Source organism: Canis lupus, chromosome 31 (genome assembly GCF_003254725.2).
Source record: "Canis lupus dingo isolate Sandy chromosome 31, ASM325472v2, whole genome shotgun sequence".
In the NCBI taxonomy this organism is placed as follows: domain Eukaryota; kingdom Metazoa; phylum Chordata; class Mammalia; order Carnivora; family Canidae; genus Canis; species Canis lupus.
The window spans coordinates 14,788,947-14,801,343 of NC_064273.1; the positions used below are offsets into that span (position 1 = coordinate 14,788,947).

Consider the following 12,397-nt stretch of genomic DNA (forward strand, 5'->3'; position numbering starts at 1 on the left):
GTCAATTGGCATTTGTATTTGTAATTTAGAGAAAGTAGGTCTTATCAGAAAAGAGAGACAGAAAACTATTTTCTTGCATTTCTGTACTTGGGAGGGCTTGGATGTTATTTTAAAATGGTAGTTTAAATTAAAAGAAGGTCATTCAGTATTATAACAAATATTTTCAGTAAAATCATGTGTAGAATTCAGGAAATTAAAATGTAATTACTGCCTTTTTAAAAATAGTAGTGCTTGTGCTATAAAGTATTACCAAAAACTGCCATGGTATCAATGCTTATGTCACGATTGGTGGACAGTAAGATGATGATGGGGAGCAGGTGATTATAGTGATTGACGGAGAAGCTCGTTCTGTGTTGGATGAGGTAGCAGGGCCTACTGTGCACTAATACAAATTTTTCTGTGCTAATGCTGGCCCGTTCTTCAGCCAGTGATAGAGTGTCTTAGAACTGGAAGATTAGACTCCAGGACATGGAGGAGACATTAGAAAGCAAGTAATCCAGGGTCCTTTCATACATAAAGCCAGTCAAGATTTAAAAAAAAAAAGGAAAATTGTTTTTCTGGGGTCCCCACCACTAAACATATCACAGAGAAAGGCATGGGATTCTGGTTTGTTGAGTCAAGGGCTTGCTTTACTCTACCAATGGACTGTAAAGTTTCACTCTTATTTACTTTGTGACAAAATGGAAGCATAGAGCACAAGAGTTTTAATGATATTTACAAAGAAAGTATTTCCATTAATTCCCTATATTCAGTACCAGCCTCACCTCTAAAAGCCTTTTTAAATAACATTATGCCATCCTCATCATTCCTTTGAGCTTGGTTCTACCAGCATTTATATAAAATTTACTTTTTCTTTTCTCATTGCCATACTATTTCTTAGATGTTAGTCATTATTACTGGTTGTTTTCGATATAGACAATTTATTACCAGTTGTGTTTATACACAATTTGTTTCCCTGAATGGAGTCTAGGGTCACAAGGGTGTGCCCTTCCACCTGTTTTAGGTCTCCCATAGTGGAAACAATGTCAGATTCTGAAACAATGCTAAATATATTTAGTACGTATATATTTACACACAAATAAATTGAAAAAATATGCTACCAGTTACCATTCTAAGATTAAAAAAGCTAATGACTTCAAGTTGAAGTTACCTGAGTGATCAGTCTTGCTTATTAGTTATCTCAGGTCTGATAACCAGTCTGTACATATCGATATGACTATGTTGGTAAAGTATTGGTATATTTCTACACTGTTGGTAAAAAGCTATACCTCCCCTCCAACCCTGGGCTCCAGCCTTTCCCCTGAGAGATATCCTAGACTTCTCCACTTCTCCCTGATACAGCAAACAAAGGATTAATGCCTGCCAACAGGGTAATCTCAAAGCTGTGCACAGCAGCACTACTGGTAGATCTAAGCTTATTGGATTCAGACTATTTTGGGCAAGTTGACAAAACTCTGTCTCTTATAGCTGGCATGAGTTTTTTTTTTTTTTTTTTTTTTTGTGTAAAAGCCGAGACTAATCACCAAATAGATATTCCAGCTCCTCAGTCAATGTGATTTGTTAAATTCTTCAGTTAAGGTTTTGTTGGATGATAGATTAAATGGCTCCTCAAGCACCAATATGGCCAGCCTGCAACACTGCTTTCAAGGCTCGGTTGACTGATTTGGCTAAGTTCAATAACATTTTCTTAATTTTCAAATCCCGGGAATATTTTCCACTCTCCAGCTTAACTTTTCTGAGACATTTGATACAATTGACTGCTCCCTGTTTTGAAACTTTTTTTTTTTTTTTTTTGGCATCTCAGAAGTCACTGTATTTTTGTCCCCTTCCTCACCAACTGTTAGTTCTTTCTCCTTCACCAGATTCTCTTATTCTGTTATCTCCTAAAACTCGCTGTTTGGTTCAGAGTCTGCTTTTGGTCTTTCCCTTTTCTTATGGGATAATGGGCTACTATCACTTTCCATGACTTCAACCCAACTGACACACTGATGACTCTTCAATCTGTCTCTCCTCCGGGCTTCTCTTCTTCAGTATTCCTCCTGCATACCCTACTCATTCTCCCAAACTTCAATGCTTTTCTCTCCACACCTCCTACATTCAATTAGTTTTAAAGAAATAATAATTATTTATATCTCTGAAGTTTGTACTCTTTTCTGTTTGGTTTACTTCTCACTGGGATCAGTTCAGACCTTCATCTTTCTTTTACGCTTTACTTCCCGTTTATTTCAATGACCTTCAAGTTAAACTGCAATATGTTTGCTATTATGGCTCTCTCATTTATAAGACCATGAGCTGCTGGGGTGCAAAGATGATGCCTCTGTCATCCTGTATACCTGGTGCCCACTAATGCGTGCTACATATAGGTGCCCCATACATGCTTGTTGAGTGAACAGTGCAGAACAACTGAATACTCACCTTCTCTGAAGGAAATTCCTTTGCTTCTTTCTTTGCATAAGACTTCAGTGTTTTGTAGCCTGCTCTTCTATGACTTCTTTATGCCTGAGAATTGAACTCATTATCTTTGAAGTGCCGATTGCCTGTATCGTATCAGTTCAGCTAGAGCTACCTAAAAGCAAGTTTGGCCCACAGTGAGCATCTTGTTGTAAATGACCAGCTTTGAAAGGTTCCCCTGGGAATCTAATCAATCACTGTGAGTAGGGACATCTTGTACTGTTGCTTTCCAGGAAGCCGCCAGATGGCTCATAGAAAAGCATCCTTATTTAAAATCCTTTCAGAGGTGTTCAGGGAAAATGTTGTGGGCAAGTATTCAAACGAGATCAGTAAATGAAGCAGTGACTAGGGAAAGGCCATCATTTAACTTACCTGTCCCCAGCTGATCCTTATGCTTGCTTCTGAGCAGAGAGAAGCCTGATGTTCTGACTCATCACAGTTCCTAAACTGTGATTTTTTAATCCTTAAGAACCATTTCCAGTGAACGGGCTATAAACGTGTCTCATAACAAAACCTTTATAATATGTCTTAGAGGTGGGATTATATTGCTAATATAGTTTTTGCTAAAGAAAGATTAATGGATGGTAATGCAGCAAATATGAACAAGCTTTGGATGATAAATGCTCAGTACATAAGAGCTCGTAAAAAGAATGGACAACAGTGAATGGATTTATTTGGAGAGGAAGGAAGGGACCAGTGTTTGCTTCCCCTAAGGTTTTCATTGTTTCTTCTTTTGTCTTTAATGTGACCACATCAAAAGAGCTGGAGATATTAGAAAGAATTGGAAGCAAGACAAATTCAATTACATGAACAGACGTTTCTAGGAATTTTCTTGGTCCTGGGTAGAAAATAAACACACCAGCAAATTTTCAGGGTTTTTCAAATGTGGGACCAGATTACCAGAATATAATCAGTTCTATTTCATTGTGCTGGATGAGAGGCCAGGTTTTAATTTATTTAATTTATTCACATACTTTGTTTGAAAGCTGTTTTCTCATGAGCTGAAGGTGGATTTGGGCAGTGACTCTGAAACATAGATTCTCTAGAGTTTCTTCTGGAGATCTGATGCAGATGGGCACACTGACCCTCAGGATGTGTCTGTGCTGTCAGGGGCGGGGTGATTCACAGGCCATCTGTGAGTAATCATGCATAATGTCAATACCTGGTCATGGGGAGCTATTTTACTGCCAGATGTGACTTTTAGAAGGAAACTTTCAGGAAAACTGGAGAGAAGCCCAGGTGATAAAGCAGTATTTTTCCCTGAAATACAAAAAGCTGTGAGAAAATAAATTCCATTATCACAAATCTAGTAAATAATTAATAAATCTAGTGAGAATTGTTAGGGTAACATTTTCTTTATGGAGAGGTAGTCAACTAATTCTTCTCCCCAAAAGTGTTGACAAAAGGTTTCCTTAATTCATTCTTTTAATCAAATTGGATATGCCAGGGATTCCACTGCAGGTATCCATGGCTTGTTTCCACAGAGATTATATACCAAAATTGAGTTAGTTAAAGTCCTTTTAATTTGCTAATCTATTTGTCAAACAGTTTTTATAGATATTTACATGGAAAATGTCAGATTGGGAAAATTCCAGAAGATGACATCATCATCGTCATCATCTTTCTAACTAGAGAAAGACTTTTTTCCTCCCCCCCTTTTTTTTTATTTGCCTTTGGCTTCAGCATCTTTTTAAAGCTTCTCCCTATTATATAGCTTATGGCATGGTACCATGCTGCTTTGTCTCTCTTATGTCCCTACTATCATGTCACCCATGTATGACCTTTTGCATTAATGCTTAGAGAAAAGCATGAGAAAAAGAGGATTTGGTTAAAATGAAATCACTATATATTTAATCTGTTAATGGCCTTTATTCTTCCATCAATAGAAACAACTTGACAAAAACTCACAAACATTCATAGTTATGGGGAAATGTATTCAGAATGCATAATCACACCGTTATTCATCTTGTCTTTGACTGTGAAAGTATTTAATCAAGAGACTTGTTAAATCAGAGATTACTCAAATTAACATAACATTCATGTTTTGAAATTCCTTCAAGAGAGTAAAGCTACCTTTGAAGCTGAAATAAATAAAAAATTGTCTTTTGTGTAAATCAAATCCATCTCATTTAGAGAATGATAGATACATGTGTTTCATATTTTACATGTGAATGACCTGCAAAAAGCCATAAAACTTACCTAAGCAGAATAAAAGGAAATTAAAGGTGAAGAAAGAATATCTGTAGAATGAATACATATAATATTCAGATACAAGCACATACATACTTAAAATGTATCCATGAAAATGCCTGAGCCAGAAAGAATTCAGTTTAAAAAATAAAGTATTCAATGATTTAGTTTAGCAGGGTTCAGTGGAAGTGACCTAATAACTATACTATAAAGGGGGATGATTTTTTTTTCAGAGTGAGTAGGTGCACTTATTTGTGGGTAATGGTGTCTTTTATGTAAAAGTTGTTTCCAGTCTATTTCATTATTTGTTTTAAAAAGGTTTAATTTGAACTTTGTTTCCAACAGGTTGAAGATTATTTTCCAGACAAAGACTTCCTGGTTTAACTATCAGTGAATGTCTATAAACCTTGTCGAAATCTCACTTTACTTTGTGGTCTAACATAGCCAATATTGACTGTCAGTCTGATGTCTTAGGTAACTTTTGGTTTGCTTGCTCTATTTCTGGTTTGTTTGATCTATTTTGATCAAGTTGACCAGATAGCCGCCAATTGCCATTTTTAAAATATGTGCCATGTTGCCAGCGATGTATTAGGTTAGCCACTGCTGGTTTCTCCTTGTCTTGTTTAGCACTCTCCTTTGTTCATGTGGACAAATGAAATAGAAGCCAAGAACATCTGGAAACAATCAGAAAACAACAGTTTGAAAATTTCTGCTTCATTTAGACTCATACTTCAGAAAAAGTATATTGATAGAATAATTAAATTTACATTTTAATTTCATCTGGAAAGTTTATCCACTTGACATCTCAAAAACCACTAACTTCCCAGCTTACATGGCCATTGCTCTAATTGATGAATAATAATTCTTATCATCCCTTCCTCCTCAAAATGTATATAAGCAATCTACGGTCATAAGAATTTTCTTTCTAGGACAAACATTATATGGTTTCATTCATTCAGGGAATATTAAAATTAGTGAAAGGGATTAAAGGGGCAAGGAGAGAAAATGAGTGGGAAATATCAGAGAGGGTGACAAAACATGAGAGACTCCTAGCTCTGGGAAACGAACAAAGAGTAGTGGAAGGGGAGGTGAACAGGGGGATGGGGTGACTGGGTGACGGGCACTGAGGGGGACACTTGATGGGGTGAGTACTGGGTGTTATACTATATGTTGGCAAATCAAACTCCAATAAAAAAAATATACAAAAAAATGAATTTTCTTCCTAAAATATAGAATGGGGGGGGGTGGAATCCTGTCACTCTCTACTTCATAAACCTCTAGTTTTTCAGTGGTGTGCTGAAAAATTTCAAGCTCACTGGTTTCAGATTTGACCTTCATCACGTGCTGGAATCCATCTGGTCTCCCATCCCATCTCTTGACACATTAGTCCAGCCATTTCTTTCTATTTTAGCTGAGTGTGCTTTTTTTTTTTGCTTCCTTTCTTCTTCCCCTTTTTCCTCCTCCTCTTCCAATCTGCCCCCCTCTACTTTTTCTCCTCATTATTATTTTTACATATGATTTTAGTTTATATTGATAGATTATTCAATTTTCAGGTGCCGCCTCTGTCACTGTCTTCTACTCCATTACAAATCACTACTTCTTTTGGGCTTCTGTTACACATTTTTACCTTATAATGGAGTGGTTTTAATTTTTAACTTACAAATGGTTGCACATCACTTTCTTCTGCGAGATTTTGAGTTTCTTGAGTAGAAACATCTTATTCACCATTGCACCTCATGATGCCTGGCACAACGGGATTGTGAGAGGAATGTAACATAAAAAAGGAACAAGACAAAAATTAATAAAGGGAAAAAAGTGGAGGAATGCATGAAAGACCTAGGATAGTCTTCTATCAAAAGAAAAAAAATTGAGTTACATGACCAAGACATCTCAAATTTAAAATTAGTTCATTCTGTTAAATGACAGAGCTATGAATGGCTATCAAGGGAAGCTCCATTTCAAAAAGTAACCATTTCTTTTGGCAACAGAAAAACTGGGCTAGAAGGATTGTAGTTTTTTTTTTTTAAAGATTTTATTTATTTATTCATGAGAGACACAGAGAGAGAGGCAGAGACACAGGCAGAGGCAGAAGCAGCCTCCCTGCAGGGAGCCCAATGTAGGACTTGATCCCAAAGCCCTGGGATCATGCCCAGAGCTGAAGGCAGACACTCAACCACTGAGCCATCCAGGAGCCCTGGATTGTGGTTCTGATACAAAAGGGACAATTTTAAGTTTCTGTATATGCCATTATTAAAATATAATATCTTAACTATTTTAATATTCTGTGTTTTTTATGGAATCCATATCTACATATCTGTCAATTATCTATCAGACTCTAGCTTGATAAGAATCAATGGAGAGATGGCATTCAGGGATTCAGGGTCTCAGGCAATATACTTTTTGTTTTAAGATTTATTTATTTTGAGAGAGAGAGAATAATTAGGGAGAGAGAGTGCATGAGCACAAATGAGAGAGGCAGAGGGGGAGAGAGAATCACAACCAGACTCTGCTGTGCACCGATGAGGCCGGGCTTGATCACATGACCCAGAGATCCTGACCTAAGCTGAAATCAAGAGTTGGATGCTTAACCTATTCTCTACCAGGCAATATAGTTAAGTCTTGGGCTCATGCCTCTAGTCTTGAATTAAATTTTGGGGGGCACTGAAGAAAATGTTGGTTAGTCCTGGCAGTGATTGCAGAAATACAGTTCCAAACTTGGGCCACCAGTAGATATTACCAGGAAGAGGAGGGATTTAAAAAGAGTACATAAGAGCTGGGCTACCAGGAGCAGGAAGAGAGGAAAACTGTTTACCTCCAATATTCCTTAGAGTTTACCAAGTCTTTTTGGTTGACCTATTCAGTTGGAAAGTGGTGGGTCCTCACTTATTCACCTCTTATTTCTCAGGTCACCTCAACCCCAAGTATGGATTACGATCAAGAGGTACAGGACTGGAGGTAAGCCTCTGAATTGGATACTGTGCCTATGGGTGTTTTTTTCTGGTGTCTAAAACTACACGGTTGTCTCACAGGCTTTCCCATCATCTTATGTAGGTAGAGTCAGGGTAATTTACTTTGTTGAGACGAGAAAAAGGCCCCAAGTAAGATGATTCCTTAGGTAGTTAACTCTTTAGTAACTCCCGGGAGTGACTCCTGCCTGGGCTTCTGCTGCTGGTTCTTTGCTCCACTTCCTTTTTTGATGATACAAAAAGTCCCAAAGAACCCTTTGCCTTCAATAGTGATAAGATTTATTTTTGTCTGAGGTTCTTTATGTGGTTAGCAAATAACTGTGGCTTATTTTGATCATGAAAGTTTTATTTCCACAACTATGGAGGTAATGATGCCAAAGAATTGAACTAGGACACCGCAAGTGTGGTGTACTTGTTAATGAAACAAGTGAATCTTTTTTTCAGTGACAATAAATGTATAGTCCAAACAGGAATCATGTCTTTTTATTCTTCCATACTTAAAAAAAAAAAAAGTTTTTTGTCTTCCTGGCACACTCTATGATAGCCTCTCTTTGTGAGGATTTTCAATTCTAGCTTCCCACCCTCTCCCAATTTCTTACATAGCTTCTTCCAAGAAGCCTGAGTTTTCTTAAGAAAATGGGGACTCTAGGACTTACCTTAAGCTCTAAGGTGAACTGAATGAGCCTAGTAGATTCCACTGTGTTTTTTAAAGTGCCTTCTACCCATTACCAATGTTAGTGCTACTGGTCCAAGTACCTCTCCTTTCAACAGGAAATATATGGGTGGGATTTGGAGAAGGGAGAAGGACAAGGAAGTACAAAGGTAGTATTCATAGTATTCATTTTTTCTGAACCTAGGATCTTGCTCCAAGCAATCTCTGACATAATTCTAGTGGTCCAGGGCCAATCAGTTGATATTCAAATATTCAAATCGTAGTGGGACCTATGCCTGCCTTGTTACTTGACACATGTTAGAGGTCACTTCATTATGTAGTTCAATTTGGATCCCTTCAGAACCCATGAGTGGACTAATGGTCTATGTTAAAACGGTGTTTGTCCTGCAGAGTTGCAGGAATTTTTCTGAATGTCCAATGGCAATATCAAGTAGCTTAGTTAATAATTCCTTCATCATGAGGCCATTCTGCCTTTCTTTCAAGTCTCCTAGGAATGTGTGTTTTCTCTCAAGCATTGGCAATTGTGTGTGTCCAGTCAGGGAGAGCAATGGAGCCTCCTCCATACTCTTGCCAGCTACCAGGGACCTAGTACCAGACCTACCTGTCCCTAGTTTTGTGCTGGCAGCCTCCTTTGTTACTAAAAGCTGGGTGATACCTGGGTGGCTCACTGGTTGAACATCTGCCTTTGGCTCAGGTTGTGATCCTGGGGGCCTGGGATCAAGTCTCGCATCGGGCTCTGTACAGGGACCTTGCTTCTCCCTCTGCCTATATCTCTGCCTTTGTGTCTCTCATGAATAAATAAATAAAATCTTAAAAAAAAAAAAAAGCCTGGGGGTTTATCTGTGTTTATGGTTACAGGAACCAGGAATTTCATTTGGTGTTAATAGTGTCTTTTTCCATGATCTACGGTTTCCTTTCTGTACCTAGGATGGTTTGCATAAAAATCAAAGATATAACACATCATACCTCTTGGCACGTAATTTCTTCCTCTTCTGCTTGAAAGGTGGCTGGAATTGATGTGCTTTTGTTTGCGGTTGGTCTTGGCAACAAGCTGTGAGAAGCAGAAATGTTTTTTCCATTATTATTAGAGTTCCCCCTTTTTTTTCTTTTAGTCTCAGAACCTTTTTGTTCCAGAACCCCTCTGCCATTAGGCATAGTATATTTTAGCCTGCTGAGAACTCCCTTGGAGATCCCTGGGTGGCTCAGCAGTTTAGCGCGGCCTTCGGCCCTGGGCGTGGTCCTGGAGTCCTGGGATGGAGTCCCACGTCAGGCTCCCTGTATGGAGCCTGCTTCTCCCTCTGCCTGTGTCTATGCCTCTCTCTATCTCTGTGTGTGTCTCTCATGAATAAATAAATGAAATTAAAAAAAAGAGAGAGAACTCCCTTTAACAGGTCCAGTGTGAGCTTTAAGTGCCATATATAGGACTCTAACAGGGAAGAAGTTCAAGGTCTGGGACCTGTCTTCGGTTGCCTGTCTTTTTTTTTGTTTGTTTGTTTTGTTTTTTAAGATTGTATTTACTTTTTCATGAGAGAGACACACACACACAGAGGCACAGGCAGAGGGAGAAGCAGACTCCATACAGGGAGCCCGATGTGGGACTTGATCCCAGGACTCCAGGACCACGCCCTGGGCCAAAGGCAGGAGCTAAACTGCTGAGCCACCCAGGGATCCCTGTTGCCTGGCCTTGAAGGAAGACCAGGTGCTTCTGAACCCCACACATGGGGGGGTTCTTGGTAGCTGCAGATTATCCAAAGTTCCCCATTCTCCCATAATTTAGAGTCACCTCTTCTGTATTCCTTTTTATTGTTGGGATTTGGATACATTTGCTAGGATACCCTTATGCTTCTTAGACCATTCATGTTGGCTCTTTGTCTCAGTGCTTATATTTGGATCTTACTTGTGTCTGACCTGTTGAAATTTCTGTTGCCAGCCAGCTTATGCTGAATCCTAACCAACTTCCAAATCTCTGTTATTCTAAAGGCTAGCTCATGTTGGGAGTCAGTTCTTTCTCATAGCCTCGTTTTCTTTCAAGTATCTTTCAAGCCTTGTTTAAAAATTAAAGGTACAATACAGAGCACTTTATTGATACCTATTACTGAGTCCCATTTATGTGATATTTCTCATATTTATCCCCAACAACATTGAGGTAGACTTAATGAAGGAAGATCTATCCTTGTCAGCCTTTGAATTCTCTATGCCTTCTTTCTAGCTTCCAGCACAGTGACAAACATGGTGGACATTTGATAAGCAACCAGTGGGATCAGTGCAGAGTTCATTTGGAAATTGTGCACTGTGCAAGGCATTTGTCTTAGACGGATGAGGAATCCTTTATGTTATCCTCACTGTTGATTCCCATGCAGCCGGCTGCTTATGTCATTTCAGAACTCAGTGATTGTTATTGAATACCTTTCAACTCTGGAAATCAAAGGATTTTTAGGAAAGTGTCTTTATACTCCAGACTGAGTGACTTGCCAGGAACCATCACTGGTGTTTTTGTAATTGTCCAGAAAACGATATATTTCAGGAATGTGGACACCTACGGTTTCTGCTTAAGTTGTTCCTTTTAATCCTATCAATTTATTCTTTTCCTCAAGATGATTAAATGAAGCTGTTGCTCCCTTCAAGTCTTCTGGTTCATAGGTTGAGAGCATAAATAAGTCGCTTTAAATGCCAAAGTCTTGGATAATATTTTTTTCATATTTGTTTTATCCTAAACATTCGTTTGTGATTTAAGATAAAAAATAAAATAGTTCACCCCATTGTACAAATTATATTAATAGGGCACTTTATGGTAATATAGAAATTAAATGGTAAACACTTATTTGATATCTTGAATTTAGGAATTCATATTTTTAATCGTAAGGAGAAAATAGAGTAATATATATAGAAGGACAAAAAGTAAGAGAAAATTTTGAGGTAAAAAAAGGAGAAAGGAGATGCTAAGATTGCATTATGAATACCATTCAAATACCAGCTATAAAGATGTTACATGAAACAAATTTGTAAGCAGCTAACAGAACTAGTGACTCTTTAGTCTAAATGCTGAATTAAATTTTTATTAGGAAATAAATATTGGTGCATATTACATTTTACTTTTTGAGGAAATTCTTTTTTTCTGTTAGTAATACTGTATAAAAATTTTATGATGAGGTGATTAAAGTTAACTATTACATCATTATTTTGTGAGCAGTTTAGAATAAATGAACAAATGGCCTTTCTTTCTAAATTCTGGAGATATAGTACGGTATTTTAAATAATAGTATTTTATTTTATTTTTTATTTTTTATTTTTTAAAATAATAGTATTTTAAATAATGTTATGGTATTTTGAATAATAGTATGCTATTATTTAAAGAATTAGGGGAGTTCTTTTTCAAAGAACTAAGTTCTCTGAGGCATTAATATGATATTAAATCTAGATTATGAATTTTGAAGTCCCAAGGCATATGCAGTCTTATAGCTTCTAAGAAGCTATAGCTTTTCCATTTAGTATCTGGAAAATTATTGAGTTACACCGTTTGGGCCTCAGATGGGAGCAAATTCTTTTCCACTTACCTCATGTTTTCATGTGGGGCACTTCTGCTAGAGTAACCCTCCTGGCCTCTTATCCCACCCATTATTTTTCTTTATTTTTTAAAATTTTTATTTATTTATGATAGTCACACAGAGAGAGAGAGGCAGAGACACAGCAGAGGGAGAAGCAGGCTCCATGCACCGGGAGCCCGACGTGGGATTCGATTCCGGGTCTCCAGGATCGCGCCCTGGGCCAAAGGCAGGCGCTAAACTGCTGCGCCACCCAGGGATCCCCCCCACCCATTATTCATTGCAATCAATGAGACAAAGTCAGTGTCCTAATTGATAAGTGATGTCTATGTATATTTTCTCTATTGGACCCCTGGGGATTAACTCTTTTTTCCTCCTCACATTGCCTTGGGACAGTGTGAGTGACCAGTCTTGGATAAGTACATCTATCCTGCAGATTCAAAATTTTCTTTGGTAGTCTTCCTAAAGTATAAAATGTGTGTGTGTGTGTGTGTGTGGGGGGGGTTGGGTAGTTGTGGTGTGGGAGCAGGGGAGGTAGTAAGCCTTTTGGTTGCAAAACTAAATTCACATTTTTC

General features: G+C 38.0%; 1 long non-coding RNA gene across 2 annotated transcripts in view; it reads left to right on the forward strand.

Moving 5' to 3' along the window:
- Nucleotides 1-12,397, forward strand: part of LOC112661828 (uncharacterized) — a 70,761-nt gene that overhangs the window by 48,578 nt on the left and 9,786 nt on the right. For both annotated transcript variants that reach the window (XR_003138024.2, XR_003138021.2), the window contains one exon: nt 7,547-7,596. This is a non-coding gene — a long non-coding RNA (uncharacterized LOC112661828). The remainder of the gene's footprint in view (nt 1-7,546; nt 7,597-12,397) is intronic.